The sequence below is a fragment of the Danio aesculapii genome, chromosome 2, assembly GCF_903798145.1.
Source record: "Danio aesculapii chromosome 2, fDanAes4.1, whole genome shotgun sequence".
Classification (NCBI taxonomy): domain Eukaryota; kingdom Metazoa; phylum Chordata; class Actinopteri; order Cypriniformes; family Danionidae; genus Danio; species Danio aesculapii.
Window position 1 is genome coordinate 4479086 of NC_079436.1, and position 17971 is coordinate 4497056.

Genomic DNA, 17971 nt, shown 5'->3' on the forward strand with positions numbered 1-17971 from the left:
GAAAAAAGGGACTAAGCCGGAAAAAAAACAATGAATGAATAGTTTGAGCTCATATATGTCATTTGTATACATTTTCATTGATCATTTCTCTATATGGGATATCTTTGGTAGAACAAACGGCACTCAGGATTTCTTTTCTGATGCATTTTTTGTTACACTACAAAACTGCAAAATAATAATATAAAAAAAAGGTTTCGCTGCAATGATTTTATTTTATTTTGGATGTAAAACTACCTAAAGGTGTGTCATTGATATGTGTATCAGTGAACGCTGCTGTTTATGTTGTTTCTGTCTTTCGGTGTGCTACACCAGCCTGATCTCACGAGAAAACGTAAGTATTCTACGTTTTGACAGTTTCGTGGCTAATTCGTACGAATTCGTACGAGTTCAGTCGTACGAAATTGTACGATTTTAAAAAGGAGGCGTGGCACCTAACCCCACCCCTAAACCCAACCGTCATTGGGGGATGAGCAAATCGTACTAAATTGTACGAATTAGATCGTACGAATTCGTACGAATTAGCCACTAAATCAAAAAGTTACGAATTGCCGTGAGATTGTGTTGGCTACACCCCTGCGGTCGCTACTTCAGCTGATCCTGCTTTCACAATTTATTGAATGTTTTAGAGAGTCTATCGTGTGCCAGAATCCACCAGTAGTCAAATTTCCCAGCAGATACAATACATCATAAGATGTTAATATTAGGTTAGATTTAGGTTGCCAGTGTCTTGACAATGTTATTTTGATGTCCAATAACAACATCAAATGATGTTGATATTTGGTTGATTTTAGGTTGTGTTGGAAAGTGACCAAAATCCAGCATCGAGCCAACATCTTAAACCAACGTCATTATGACGTCAAATACTGACATTTATTCGTCAGTGTTGATAGATGCCATAATACTATCGTCCACACAACATCAAGCTGTAACCTCATTAGACGTTGATATTTGGTTGATTTTAGGTTGCAATAGAAAGTGACCAAAATGCAACATCTATCTGACGCTAGACTTTGATGTCGGCCTGACGTTGGGTTCTGCCCTCAACCCAATTTTCATTTCCAAACAAACTGCATCATCCCATGACATTGAGGTACAACATCAATCTGACGTCATGAAGATGTCCTGTGTCTGCTGGGTTTCTTGTCTAAAAACCACAAACAAAATGCCCCACGACAAGCATTAATGAGCAATGAAAAACTCATTGGTGATTTACTGCCTGTTAAACAGTTACCAAACTACAAGCTTCCCATGTAAACATTCTATGGATTAAGCGAGCAGATGAAGGAGACTTTTATTTTGGAAATGTTTTGTGCGTCGTAGAGAAACAGTTTGCTATTATTGTGATTCTCCACCTTTATGACCTCTAGAATTATTTATTTCTGCATTGTAGTGTGTTTGTTTATTTTATTTGAATTAACGTATTTGTATTTTATGGTTGTGTTTTTTGTTTGTTTTTGGGGCTTAATTTCAGTTCTGATTATTCATTTAGTTAAAAAATGCAAGGTGTGTTTTCTTTATTATTATTTTTTTAGATCTTTAAGCGTGAAACCTTCCATTTATTATGAAAGGTTTGTCATCCTCATCATGTGAACCACTGGAACCACATCTTTTTGTAATTATGATGAATTTAATTAAAATTATTATTATTATTTTTTGGTATTGTCAACAGCAGTCAGTAAGCAATTTTGATAATCCCTACTGTTTTCCAGTGTATAGAGTATTGAGAAGGATGTCATTGTTAGATTATTATTAACACTGGAACAATAAATAAGAGCCGTGACTAAGTTGATTGTGTTTTTTCCCTCTCATTTCCCTTTGAAAGTTCAATTTTTTCAAGTTTCTACAGCGCTTTTACAATGTAAATTGTGTCTAAGCAGCTTGACACAGAAGCTCTAGTAAATGTAAACTGTGTCAGTCCAGTTTTCAGAGTAGAAATTCAGTCTTCACTGCTGAAAATCCAAACACTGAGCTCCACACGTCCAAAACCAAGCAAGCCAGTGGCGTAAGTCTGACACGCAGTGGTGGTACTAGGTATTGCACTCTTGGATCAAAACACATGCAAGTGCAGGTTGCCAGATTGTGGAACAACAGGAGTGAGTTTGACGATCGAGCCTAAAGGCTGATTTAAGTCTTGTTCTAAATAAAAGCAATGGCATGTGATAGAAGGAATATTTTCCATATTAATTGTCCTAACCAACACCTGAAATTTATATTTTAGAAACAGCTTCTATTTCTTGCAGCTGAACAACAGAAAACTGACAATGATCACCCTAGGGACACATCATGTGCTTTTATTCAGTGTTAAATGCTAATAATGTGAGTTTGAATGCCATTTTATTTGACGTTTATTGCCATACTACTGAAAGCAGCAGTAGATAGTTCACCTCAGATCTTGAATATAAAATAAACCATTTGAAATTGAACTTCAGAGCTGTGACTCAGCGCAAGCCAACACATATCAGTAATTCAGCATGTACATTTAATGATGTTAAAGAGGTTTAATATGTATTAATTAGATTTTAAACCTTACCATTTCGTTGGAGTGCAGTGAGTGCACTATTCTGTGCTTCTGATTGGCTGTATTTAAATTTCTGTCATTTTTTGTCTGGTCCAAACAGTCCAGTTGCTTATCACTGCGTATCTCGTCATGTAGCGTGTTGTTAGGACACGAGGTTACAATGTGACCTGATCACCTAATGTTTACATTTGTAATATTTATATCATTTTCTAATTAATAACCACCTCATGTGGAACTCTGAATTTGCGTCTCATTTTAGAGGCTGCTACTGTCCACCGAAGGTTGCATTTCGATCACAGACGTATGCTTTGAGAGCCTCCCTGACTGAATGAATGAAATACGCTGTTTTCCATGAAGGCCACCCGGGGTGCTGAAATATAATTGGCCAAACTGTCATTGGGCGGGTTAAATGACCAAAACAAAGACAAGCATTCAAGCGTGTGACGCACATTCTCAAAGCAGAATATCTGACTTCAGCATTGTTTTTCAGATAAACAAGAATGTTCACTTGGCATGTTTCTTAAATATCTCTACAAACATGGTATTTTTATGCTTTAGAAGAGTCAAAAACTGACATACAGCACCTTTAAGTTTAACTTTATATAGCTAAAAAAGTAGCTGTAACCCAATTATCTAAAACCGAAATAACATAAACGCATTTGTTGTCATGACTTTTCGTCATCTCATTTTTTACCATGTATATGTACATGTTAGTAATTCCAAACAAACTCTATATTATTTTATAGGAGGGAAAAAAACACCTACACCTTAAAGGGTTATTTCACGCAAAAATCGTAATTCTGCCATTTTTTACTCATCCTTCACTTTTGTTTGTTCTGTTGAAAACTAAAGAAGATATTTTGAAGAATGTCGGAAACCTGTAACCATTGACTTCCTTCAGGAGTTCACACTTGCAATAGGTGATGTTTTATAAACAAATTTGGGGAGGAGCACGCGCAGAAGTTTCAGTATCAAATACGTCATTGACAATTATTCTATTATCCAATCAGTTCTTGACCAAACCCCTATATATACCAAAGCTGTCTTACCTGCAGCATCTTACGACTTTAGCATCCCTCCACCACCCCGTCACCTCACCTCTTAAGCATTACAATCCCGGGGGGAGCGTTCTGGGGCCGGGCTAGATACTTCGCTCGAATCCCGATTCCTCTCTGTTTCCTGATAAGAGGAATAACTCGAGTTTGGGTGTCTTCCCCGAGCTCAGAGCCCTCTCCCCGGACAGCACGCCAAATACGCTTTATTCTGAAACTATTGCAAGTGTGAACTCGTGAATTTCAGAATAAAGCGTATTTGGCGTGCTGTCCGGGGAGAGGGCTCTGAGCTCGGGGAAGACACCCAAACTCGAGTTATTCCTCTTATCAGGGAAAAGAGAGGAATTGGGATTCGAGCGAAGTTCGAGCGTTCGCCCCAGAACGCTCCCCCCGGGATTGTAATGCTTAAGAGGTGAGGTGACGGGGTGGTGGAGGGATGCTAAAGTCGTAAGATGCTGCAGGTAAGACAGCTTTGGTATATATAGGGGTTTGGTCAAGAACTGATTGGATAATAGAATAATTGTCAATGACGTATTTGATACTGAAACTTCTGCGCGTGCTCCTCCCCAAATTTGTTTATAAAACATCACATAGTCAGAAAAACACATTCTATGGAAGTCAATGGTTACAAGTTTCTAACATAATTCAAAAAATCGTCTAACATGTTTTGAACAAGTCAACTGTGAGCTATTTTTATTTTTGTGTGAACTATCCCTTTAACAGACGATTTTTGTTGTTGTTATTTTTTGGGGGAACTATCTCTTTAAGGCAAAGCCCAGCCCCAAAAAGTGAATGATTGCTTGATGTGAACTCTGACATTTGAATGTGCTGATCTTTGCCTCAAGGTTGCACTTTGATTTACAACTGATTGATGACGTCTCCACTCAACAGATTGGAGTCCCTGATGTAATTTCTTGCACTCTTTGTGACGATGGTGATACAAACAAACAGACAGATGTTTTAGATAAATTACACACCGCTATCACAACCCGTTTTGCTAAACAAATCTGAATACAAACGTTTATAGCACTACAATTTTCTTGATATAGTTTTAAAGAGACAGTTCACCCAAAAATGAAAATTCTGTCATCATTTACTCACTCTTCAAAAGCTATTTAAGCTTCTTTCTTCAGTTGAACAAAAAAGGAGATGTTTTGAAGAACGCTGGAAACCTGTAACCATTGACTTTCATACATTACTTTATATTTTGGCTTAGTCCCATTATTTATCATTGGTTGCCACAGCAGAATGAACCACCTCTTTTACAGCATATGTTTTTCACTCAGCAAATGCCCTTCCAGCTGTAACCCAATAATGGGAAACATCCATACACACTCATTCACACACACTCGTACACTACGGCCAATTTAGTTTCTTCAATTCACCTATAGCACATGTGTTTGGACTGTGGGGGAAACCGGAGCACCCAGAGGAAACCCAGTTTAACACGGGGAGAACATGCAAACTCCACACAGAAATGCCAACTGAGCCAGTCGGGACTCGAACCAGCAACCTTCTTGATAAGAAGCGACAGTGCTAACCACTGAGCCACCGTGCCGCCCCCATTGACTTTCATAGAATTTGGTTTAGAGTGTGGTCCTGAAAAATCTCAGTTTCAACGGCTATCTAGCCCTTGCCAATAGCCTTCAATCTAAAGAGAATTGGGACAAGGGGTAAGGGGAAGGGCTAAGTGGTAGAATTTGGATTGGGCTTAACATGAACCATACTTGTACAGCATTTATAAATCATTCCAGCAGACACACAACGTCATAAGACATTTATATTAGGATAGATAGTCTTTAAAGACAATGTTATTTTGACCGAGTATTGATGTGAAATGGCGTTGATATTTGGTTGATTTTAGGTTGTGTTGGAAAGTGACCAAAATCCAATGTCGAGTCAACATCTTAAACCAACGTCATATTGACGTCAAATACTGACATTTGTTCGTCAGGTATGACAACCAAAATTCAACATCTGATAGACATCTTATTGGTAACGTCCACACAACCTCAAGCTGTAACATCTTTAGACATTGATATTTGGTTGTGTTTAGGTTGTGTTGGAAAGTAACCAACATGCAACATCTGGCCGACGTTGGAGATTGACTTCAGCCTGACGTTGGGTTCTGACGTCAACAAGATTTTAATTTCCAAACCAAATGCAACATCCCACGACGTTGGGGTACAACGTCAATCTGATGTCATGTTGACGTTGTGTGCCTGCTGGGATAGTTCAACATTTAATAATGTCTTATTAAAAATCCAAAGTCATGCTTGTTAACATTAGTTGATGCACTGTAAGTTAACATGAACAGCTTTATTCCATTGACTAACATGAATAAATACTGTATTTAATGTATTGTTCATTTTTTGTCACTGTTGGTAAACACTTTAACTAATACAAGTGTTACCAACTCTTATTTAGAATCATAACCTTTTATTAGTCTCGTTTCTCACACATGGTCTGCTTTTGTTAGTTGCAACACCACAAACTCGCATTTCCACAGAGCAGAAGTGTCTCCCTGCTGCCCTTTTGAACCACATCTGAACCAGCCTCTTTCCTTCAGAGAGAAGTACCAGCCACAACATAAAGCTCAGTAACTCAGAAGCACACACCATTAATAACAGCTTTGGCACGGGCCGACAGAATTCACTTAGACCTCGGCAACGTCACATTACATTCCAGCTCCTCTAGTCCTGTCACCTACCGCTCCAGCGCTGATGAAGATTTATCCCGATGTGTTCTGGTTATCTGCCCGGGCTCTATGACGGATCACTATGAGGGTTTATTGGGGGGCTGGGATCTCTGAAGGAGCTCAGCAAATTCTTCTCTTTGTGATTGAGGGTGGGGATATGGCTGCGTTTGCCAAGTGAACTTTTAGTGGTACATGGTGGTATTGCATCTGACTGATGAGAACAACATCACGCTGCCAAACAAACCCTGTTTATACATTAAGATTTCAGTTTAAATATCTGAAAATTACAGTTGCCGACAGAGCTTAACGTGCTGCAGTTAAGGTACAAATGAAATCAAAACTAACTATAGGATTTTGTTCGCTCACGTTGCTAGTTTTGTGGTGAAAAATATACCCAGGTTTATTCTGAAAACGTACCACTATACGTCCAAATACGTTCCAGGTTTTTTTGCAGGTTTTGTTTTCGCAAATGCACCAGAGGCCGCTGTGTATGCTTTTTGAGACCTCAAATTACTCTCACGAGTGTCTTTCATGCCTGCTCTTCCCACGTAAGTCCACTAGAGGCTGCTGTCAACTGACTGACTGACCGATTGACTGGCCCACCCTCCTCCTTCCCTAAACCCAATCGACAGTGTTTTGAAAAGCAATCCAGAAAAGGAAAAGCCCTCACGGCAGCCTGACTTTTACCATGTTTTTTCATATTTTACTACATTTTCACCCTGTTATTTACTTGTTTGTTTTATTTTTTGCTTTTGTTTTTGTCTTACCTGCTTTCTGGAGTCGGTCTTCGCCGGACTCGAACCTCGTCGTCACCGTCAACTCTGAAGGGTCCCTGGTCAGTACTTCCAAGATCAGCAATCCGGTGTACCAAAAAGGTGATTACCGGAAGGGGGTGAATGGGAGACTCCCAGGAAAAACGGGAGTATTGGCAGGTATGACCATAACACCTCGTAGTGTTCGTTTTAAAAACGAAATGAAGCCATACGTACCTCTGGCTACATAATTAGCAATTTTCCAGAAATGTATACGGGGATACGTTTTCAAAATGAGCCTGTGCTGTTTAATTATCAATATTTTAACGACGTCAGTAATTCAAGGATAATTCAATGCTAACTTCTGCATAAAAAAAAGAGAGTAAACTTGTTGCCTTAAGGCTGATTTATACTTCTGCATCAAGCGCACATTTATGCTCCGGCACAGCCTTCGCTCTGTCGCATCGCCCTCGCTGTGGCTGAGACTGACGCGCACCTCTCAAAAAACGTAACTACATGTCACAATGACGCATAGCACAAGCTCTGTGGTTGGTCTTGCTAGCGGTGACGAGTGTGGGCAGTGCTGAGAGCCGCGAGCCCGATGGAGCGATTGTTTACAAGTGTCGAGTCCCGTGAAGGAGCTTCAGATGGAAACTTTGGTTTTGTGTTTACCTTATGATTAAAGTTGTTGCACATCCGTCCATTCCCACCTCAGAATGAGCAAGTTTTAGCATCTTGTACATTAAGGTAGTGTTCAGAAAAACAAAACACCCACAAAGAAACTCGACACAGAGGAACCTAAAAACCTACTGCCAGCTAGCGCTTTGAAAGTGTTATTGCTAAGCAACACAAACAGCATGCAGAAGTATAAATGCACGACTACGCGCAAGGCAGTCTCCGTGGGTCACGCCGATCAATCGACGCAGAAGTATAAATCAGCCTTGGTGGGGCTGCACAATATTTGAAAAACCTAGTTTTGTCGAGAAAAAATATACCCAGGCTTATTCTGAAAACGTACCCCTATATGTCCAAATACGTCCCAGGAGATACGTTATTTTGCAGTTTTTGTTTTCGCGAATCCACTAGAGGCCACTGTGTACGCTTTTTATCTCAGATCTCTCTTGAGAGTGCCATTCGTGCCTGCTGTTCTCAAGTAAATCCACCAGAGTCTGCTGTCGATTGACTTACTGACTGAGTAATCGACTGACCCACACTCCTCCTTATCCAAACCCAACCAACAGTGTTTTCAAAAGCAATCCAAAAAAAGAAAAGCCCCCTGATTTTTACCACGCTTTCAGATTTTACATTCTCACCCTGTTATTAACTTGTTTATTTTATTTTTTGGCTTTTCCTTTTGTCTTACCTGCTTTCTGGAATCGCTCTTCCCCAGACTTGGCGAACAACTCCTCTCTGCATCTCAAGTCCGCCGACGTACATGGCGAGCCACTGGGCAAACTGGTATCAACTTAAAAGTCGTCCATACAGAGGTAATCGGTCAGCTGGTTTGCACGAAAAGGAATGGTATTATACTGTCCCATAGCGTTCGTTTTAAAGACGAAATGCAGCCATACGTTACTTCTGGCTACAAAATTCGCACCAGGGGTGGACTGGCCATGAGGAGTACTAGGACATTTCCCGGTGGCCTGTTGAACAATCCGTAAATCTGGCCTAAACCACCACCGCTCCTCCCTCCCCTTTTCACTTAGTCTGCGGTAATACACGGTTATCACATGTAATCCATAATAGACACAGTGGAGCTCATGTCTGGATCCACAAGTATCGCTTTAACAGCCAAGAGGAGAGGAAAAGTTACCTCACAAACATGCCAGCGGATCAAATATCCAAAATGAGAGAGAGAGAGAGAGAGGGAGGTAAAGATGGGGTTTTACAGCATTTCTCAGTAGTAGTGAAATAGCAGCTTGTGTGCTGTGCCGCCTTCAAGAACATTACCGTACATTCACACTGAAAGCGCGAGAGCGTCAAAGTAGCCGGAAGTCATTAATTTTCAATGAGAGCCGGTGGCGATAAGCGGCGATAAGTAGCGCAGTGCGTCTTCGCCGGTGTGGGCATCGAGGAGAGTTGAAATCAAGTCAACTTTATGGTAATGAGCTATGACGCGGTTCGGCGGCAAGCAATCGGAATGAAGACGTCCACCGCTTGAGAGGAGTTCAGAGAAGTACAGATGTGCATTAATGTTATATATATTCATCTTTAAAAACACGGGAATCTCATACGACAGTACAAAACAGTATTGCTGCTTCAGGATATTTCAGACATATGGACACATTGGATAATTAAGCGGAGCAAAGCCACACCACATGCAACTTGATCTTACATTGTTGAATAAATTTGATAAGAAATGCGCAACATTTTCAAGCTAGAAAGCATGTTTTGTGCAGGAACTGATATGATATGCTGCAATGGCCCCTTTAAATACGAGATCAATGTAGCGATTTTTGACGCTCTCGCCGCCGGAGCTGAAGGCAGACAGCGTTGTCGCCAGGGTGGCCAGAGCGACCTTGCACACTCTCAACGATTTCGGTGTGAATGCAGTTATTTACTTGCCCTCGCTTCCTTCGCCATAGTATTTTACTGCGACATCGCGCATAGGAGATAAATGACGTCAGTACGTAATAACTGGTTATGATCTATTACTGAACCGATATCAATAATTTTGACACCCCTAGTAACGAGTAACGATGCAGCACATAAAAAATCGGAGTAAAAGTATTAAACTCATTGAAAATATGACCTGAAGTAAAAGTGGAAGTAGGAAAAAAAAACAATACTCAAGTAGAGTACAGATACAGCCTTTTAGTACTTAAGTTTAGCAGTGAAGTAGTTCTACTTCGTTACTATACATCTCTGGCAATAACTAAATGCACTACAGAATGTTACGTTTACACACATCCACAAATGACATTTCAAGAGTTCCCACTTAGATATTCTTGGCGTTTAAAGCAGGTTTGGCATGCTGTCCCGGGAGAGAACCCTGAGCTCGGAGATATTTGAGCCCAGGGCTCCCGCCCGGTCAATAAGCATATCAGGAGATCCGAGATCAGGTAGGTCTCGAGAGCTCCCCCTTTAGAAAAGGGAGGAAAAGGAGGAGATGGGGTGGAAGGGGGGATTCTTCCAAACGAAGATAGAACATAGGGAGAAAACGATCCATTTAAAGTAAACTAGGATCACTCTGATTGGATTATTACTGATCCGGGTTCACTTTGATTTAAGAGATCTGTCCAGCTGTCGCTACCATCTTTTACTTATTTTTACTACATTTTCATGTCCTGGCATTACCATCATGTAAAGATCTGTTCAGTGCTTATTAGAACAAAGCATACAGTGCTCAGATATACATACAGCATTACTCTCAATATGCCAGCGCTAAAGAATGTTTCTGCTCCAGCTCACAGATGAGAGGACATGGTCTTCACAATACCACACATGCTCTGAATATTTCTTAGTCTGTGAACTTGTGGAGTGCCTTCGTTTAGGACAAGACACAGTACTTCTACAAATAAATACACTACACTGTGAAACATATCAGTACATTAGCAGTTTTTTGACTTTTGTGATTCATGTTTTTATTTATTTACGCTTTTGAATTGCATTGTGGGACATTGATCTTTCTTCCAAAAAACGTTTAACCTTGAAAAGTTAGAAAAAGGCGTAACGGTGGCGCAGTGGGTGGCATGATCGCCTGACAGCAAGAAGGTCGCGGCTGGGTCAGTTGGCTTTTCTGTGTGGAGTTTGCAAGTTCTCCCCGTGTTCGCATGGGTTTCCTCCAGGTGCTACAGTTTGCCCCACAGTCCATACACATGTGGTACCAGCCGGATCTCACGAGAAAACGTAAGTATTTTACGTTTTGACAGTTTAGTGGCTAATTCGTACGAATTCGTACAAGTTCAGTCGTGCGAAATTTTACGATTTTAAAAAGGAGGCGTGGCACCTAACCCCACCCCTAAACCCAACCGTCATTGGGGGATGAGCAAATCGTACGAAAATGTACGAATTAGATTGTACGAATTCATACGAATTAGCCACTAAATCAAAAAGTTACGAATTGCCGTGAGATTGTGTTGGTGGTACAGGTAAATTGGGTAGGCTAAATTTTCCGTAGTGTATGTGTGTGAATGAGAGTGTAGGGATGTTTCCCAGTGTTATGTTGTGGCTGGAAGGACATCTGCTGCATAAAACATATGCTGGATAAGTTAGTGGTTCATTCCGCTGTGGCGATCCCAGATTAATAAAGAGACTAAGCCAAAAAAAATGAATGAATGAATGAATTTATGCGTAAATTCAAAGCACACTTCATAAATGCACGCATTCAAGTCATTTGGGGAAATTTTTATGATTTTTACTCTGAATTCACACACTGTGGTTTCAATTTACGAGTTGTGACGAGTTACGAGTTGTTAAGAGTCAATTTAGATTTGTGCATTTATGAGTTGTGTTTTGAATTTACCAATTGGGTCTTGTAAATGTGAATTGTGTGAGTTTTGCTTTTGCAAATGTATTGTTTTTGAGACTGATCTGGCTCCATATGATAACAAAACTTTATTTTGAAGAATAGGAATCTCTTAATCAACGCTGAATAAAGATTTAGCTCCTCGGTCTGTGCCGTCCGGCGCTGAACTCTGTGTTTGGACAGTGAGTAAAAGGGTCAGTGTCACCGTCTCCTCTCTCTGGGGTGGAGTTGAAAGTCCGGTCTGTGCCAGAGTAAACATGGAGGAGGTCTCCAAGCCTGAGGCTGTTTGAACTGGGTAAAGAATGGTTTTCCCTGAGGAGGAGTTACCCAACGCTTTAGTGAGGCACTGTCTGCGTTTACAGCCTCCGGAAGAGATGTGATCACTGACGCAGACCTTCTAGTAAAATTCAGCCCAATTTCCAACTGATCTTTCCCCAAACAAACAGGCCTGATATTCGGAAGAGGAAATCCTGTAGATATTTCCTTAGGAATATACGTAACAAATTCTGTTATCAATGAATGATTATATGGTGGAATCTCTTGGGTTTTCTGTTGTGGCATATTATTAATGTGCATTTTTTATTCAATGTTTGACAAAATCTCAACTTAAACTGGAAAAGAGGGTGGGACACACATTATTAGTACCGAGTTGGACCAACTTTTGCTTTCAGAACTGCCTTAATCCTTCATGGCATAGATTCAACAAGGTACAGGAAACATTCCTCAGAGATTTTAGTCTATATTGAGATGACAGCATCACATAGTTGCTGCAGATTTGTCGGCTGCACATCCATGATGTGAAACTCCCGTTCCACCACATACCAAAGGTGCTCTATTGGGTTGAGATCTGCTGATTGTGGAGGCCATTTGAGTACAGTGAACTCATTGTCATGTTCAAGAAACCAGTCTGAGATGATTCACGCTTTATGACATGGTGCGTTATCCTGCTGGAGGCAGCCATCAGATAATAGAGTACACAATACTCAGGTAGGCTGTGGCGTTGACATGATGCTCAATTGGTACTAAATCGGCCCAAAAGTGTGCCAAGAAAATATCTCCCACACCATTACACCACCACCACCAGCCTGAACCGTTGATTCAAGGCAGGATGGATCCATGCTTTCATGTTGTTGATGCCAAATTCTGACCCGACCATCTGAATGTCGCAGCAGAAATCGAGACTCATCAGACCAGGCAACGTTTCTCCAATCTTCTATTGTCCAATTTTGGTGATCCTGTGTGAATTTTAGCCTCAGTTTCCTGTTATTAGCTGCCAGGAGTGGCACTCGTTGTGGTCTTCGCTGCTGTAGCCAATCCGCCTCAAGGTTTGACGTGTTGTGTGTTCAGAAATGCTCCTCTGCAGACCTCGGTTGTAACGAGTGGTTATTTGACTTACTGTTGCCTTTCTATCAGCTCGAACCAGTCTGGCCATTCTCCTCTGGCTCGTTAAACCCTAGAGATGGTTGTGCATGAAAATCCCAGTAGATCAGCAGATTCTGAAATACTCAGCCCGTCTGGCACCAAGAACCATGCCACGTTCAAAGTGACTTAAATCCCCTTTCTTCCCTATTCTGATGCTCGGTTTGAACTGCAGCATATCGTATTGACCATGTCCACATGCCTAAATGCATTGAGTTGCATTGTGTGATTGTGATTGGTTGATGAGAAATTTGCGCTAACGAGCGGTAAAACAGGTGTACCCAATAAAGTGGCCGGTGAGTGTAGATATCCTTAAAACTAACAGACTGAATCTAACATTCAAAACTGTTTACTTTAATTTCATGGAACCTTCAAGGCTTTCAAATGTCTCCAATTTCTTCTACAGAGGAACCTTTGACGGAAAAGAGTGAGTGATTGAAGAAGACGCAGGAAGCTGAGGAATTGGTTCTGTTTTTGTTTTCGTTGCTTCTTTACAAATGTCGAAAATGAGGAAGTGGAGAGGAAGGGGGATTTAGATCAGCACAGAAAGATCTAGGTATACAGTGAAACATGAGGGAAGGGCAAAAGCACAGGTCCTTAGTCTTGAAGAACGGAAACGCACGCATTAGTCATAACTGACAACTGACTCCTGCATGGCCTCCAATAATGATCTGGAGGATGTGACACGCACACTTCCACCAGCTCTGCTTGCAAAGGCAATTGCGTATAGAATTTGTCCCATGGGGAATGCTAACCGTCCCATTAGCATTTATTCTATTAGTGTTTTTCTTTTCTCTCTCTCAGGAGTCTTCAAAAGAGTGGCTGCTGAAAAAATCTGAACTGCTGATGTGGTTGTTCTTATTAAGTCATCTTTATTTTATAGTGCATTTACAATGTAATTTGTGTCAAAGCAGATTTATGTAGAAAAAAGAATGAAAGGCCAAAATATTCTTTCAGATTGTGGAAGATATTCAGCATATCAGCTATGCAGCAACACATTTTCATTGTAGCACTACATTTATTGTTAATTACCCAGTAATAAACTGTAGGACACTTATGCAGTATGTTACTGTATTTTAAAGTTGCATTGTAAAAATGACTGTATATTTTACAGTAAATATATAAATACAATGCTGTAAATACATATAAATTGATGGCAGCTTAAAGACCCCTCTCATATGGAAAACGAAGTCACATGCTTTGCTCGGGGGTGAGTTTTTCAAAGCGTCAAAATCTTGATGGTTCTGTGGGTCTCGTCTATCAAATCTGAGCTTTATTTTGTATTTTCTATATTGGATTCAAGTCAGGTGATTGGCTGGGCCATTCTACAGCTTGATTTTTTTTTTCTCTGAAAGCATTTGAGAGTTTCCTTGGCTGTGTTTTGGATCATTGTCTTGCTGAAATATCCACCCTGGTCTCATCTTCATCTTCCTGCTAATGTAGATGTTAGACTGAAGCAGCGAATATTAATTCACACTGACAAAGGGCAGAGGGATGCTGAAGAACTTCTGAGAGATTTCAGCTGCTGTCTGGGATTTCACTGCCTTTCTACACCTTCCTTTCTTTATGTGTTCAATACTTTTTTACATTTTATTTTCATTCAATTATTCATTTTCTTTTCAGCTTAGTCCCTTTATTAATCAAGGGTTGCCACAGCGGAATGAACCGCCAACTTATCCTACACACGTTTTACACAGCGGATGCCCTTCCAGCCGCAACCCAACACTGGAAAACATCCATACACACTCATTCACACTCATCCACTAGGACAATTTAGCCTACCCAATTCACCTGTACCGCATGTCTTTGGACTGTGGGGGAAACCGGAGCACCCGGAGGAAACCCTCACGAACGCAGGGAGAACATGCAAACTCCACACAGAAACGCCAACTGACCCAGCCGAAGCTCGAACCAGCGACCTTCTTGCTGTTAGGCGACAGCACTTCCTACTGCGCCACTGCATCGCACAATAATAATAATAACAATAATAATAATAATAATAATAATAAATGTTAAGCATTTAACCCAATCGGTCACGACCGGCTGGCTTCGAGATAAGCCGAACCAATCAGAGGTTACACAGATGTAATCAAAATCTGGCAAGAATGTCAAACAAACAGTAAGTGCAACACCAGCTAATTTTCAGAGATGGGCTGTAAAAAAAGTAAAGGCGATGCCGAAAAGCTCAGAGAAAGCAAAAAAAGGGCTCTAATAGTAAAGTAGACGCTGCCAAATGCATAAAATTATCTGAAATCTTTAGGTTTAAATTCAGAGGACAGTATAGCGCGGTAGAAGAAGAAGAATACAGAAAACACACTTCTAAGTCATTATATTAAAATATACTAAGTAATTTTCAAGCCGTTCATGCTACTTCTGAGCTCAGCGTAGAACTCCCGTACATTTTAAAACGTCATTATCAGAAGATAACAGTAATTTAGGGTATACTGACTGCTGCAATCAATCAATTAAATATATATTACATTTGGTACTGCTTATATTACATCTGTACACCGATATAAGTAGTGAATGTGCTTGTCTGTCGGTGGGGTTATGAGGGCTGGTGTGGCTACAGTGCCAGGGCTGAATTTTTGTCCCAGTCTGCCCCTGTATGTATGTATAATTACTTATGAGTACTTATGGCGCAGTTGGTAGTGCTGTTGCCTCACAGCAAGAAGGTCGCTGGTTCAAGCCTCCGCTGGGTCAGTTGGCGTTTCTGTGTGGAGTTTGCATGTTCTCCCCACAATCGTGTGGGTTTCCTCCGGGTGCTCCGGTTTCCCCTGCAGTCCAAAGACATGCGGTACAGGTGAATTGGCTAGGCTAAATTGTCCGTAGTGTATGAGTGTGAATGAGTGTGGATGGATGTTTCCAAGTGATGGGTTGCAGCTGGAAGGGCATCCGCTGCGTAAAACATGTGCTTGATAAGTTGGCGGTTCATTCTGCTGTGGCGACCCCAGATTAATAAAGGGACTAAGCTGAAAATAAAATGAATGAATAATTTCTTATGGTATTTTCATTTTTATGAACACATTGTTAAAATCGTCTTCTAGTTTCAGAGTTTTCCAGTTGTGTTTTCCTCAAAGATTGCCCATTTCAATGAAAACAATGCTTGTTTTTTGCTTTCTCAGCATTGTGCCAAACTAGTCAAGCTATTTCCGAAAGTAAACACACACTAAAAGCGTGAATCATAGATTACAGTCATCTGTGACTAAAGTCTAAAGTCTCTGACCACTTTTAGTTTGGAAACGTACTCACAAAGTCAAAGTTCAGCAGTTTGACAATCAGATTCACAAGCGTCTGTGTTAGCAGTCTATTTTCCCAGTTTCACCTTTTTCCCCCCTTATTTCAGAACAGTGTCTGCGAGCCGCCCCACTAAATCACGAAGCTCATTTAAGTATTTTCTCCGAATACTCCAGACATAATCCAAGTTTTTGCAGGGGTTCAGAGCGAGGTCACAGCTATCTCTCCTCTCCCACTAGCTCAACAGTCATCTCACATCCAAGAGGCTTGGAGCTGAGTTCAACACTTCGGTCTATGGGAAACTGTGCTCGCCGCCAATTGCAATACTTCCCGGCGTATTTCTGTCAAAGCTCAGGCCTTTTAAAAACAACACAATCACTGAACTCATTGGAGCCCCATTTGAATCAATTACCTATGTGTCAACAAAGCAAATTCTAATCATTCTTAACAGGGGAAAAGAGGATTGTTGTCGTATGCAAGCCAAGCATGAGCAGCAGAAAATGAGATCAATTAATCAACTCAAGTTTGACTTTATTTCATATTTTCATGTGTCGTCATCACTAAATGCTGGCTACTGTGCTAATAATAGCTGTTAGTCTGAAATATAATCCTCTTTGCTGTTGAAAATGAACAGATTTACTAATATCACTAAAACCACAAGGCTTGTTTAGGCAAATCAGTGTTGTGGAGGAAGCTTCATGCATTGCTTTTAAGATTTTTAATGCATTATGGCTTCATTATTAGACAGAAAGATTTCAGTAAGAATCTTGGGTCCATGTGGGTTCCAGTAGGTCTTCTGCAGTATTTGTGATGATCGGGATGCAGTTCAACAGATGATTCATCTGAAAAATCGACCTTCTGCCACTTTTCCAAGTGATCAACTAGAAGTCAAGTTATTATTTGTTGCTCTTACAACTGGAATCGACGACAAGACTTTTATCAGGTAGTGTACATACATACAATTTTAAGGTCCGTTATGTCCTATATATATATATATATATAATTTCTTATGAGCAACGTGGTAGCGCAGTTGGTAGTGCTGTCGCCTCACAGCAAGAAGGTCGCTGGTTAAAGCCTCGACAAAAAGATAAAATTTTGATGTGGAAGTGAGGGAAATATGCTGTCTATTTGATGGCTAGTCTATGTTTGGACTACTGTTAGACATCGATTAGATTTTCTGATAGTCAAAATTTTGCCTTGTTTTAGATGTTGCCTTGTCTAGATGTCTATTAGACGTCTTTTAAACACAAAACATGCTTGCTGGGAAATATCTATCAGCTTTCAGTGCCTAGAATTTCAATCATTCATTCATTTTCCTTTATTCATTCATTTTATTTTCAGCTTAGTCCCTCTATTAATCCAGGGTCACCACAGCGAAATGAACCGCCAATTTATCCAGCACATGTTTTACACAGCGGATGTCCTTCCAGCCGCAACCCATCTCTTGAAAACATCCATACACACTCATTCACTATGGACAATTTAGCCTTCCCAATTCACCTATAGCGCGTGTCTTTGGACTGTGAGGGAAACTGGAGCAACTGGAGGAAACCCACGCGAATGCAGGGAGAACATGCAAACTCCACACAGAATCACCAACTTACCCAGCCAAGGCTCGAACCAGCGACCTTCTTGCTGCAAGGCGTCCGCACTACATACTGCGCCACTGCGTCTCCTCATTTTCCTTCAGCCTAGTCTTTATTCAGAGGTCACCACAGTGGAATAAACCACCAACTATTCCAGCATATGTTTCATGCAGCAAATGCCGTTCCATCTGCAACCCAGTACTGGGAAACACCCATATACACTCTCATTCACACACACTCA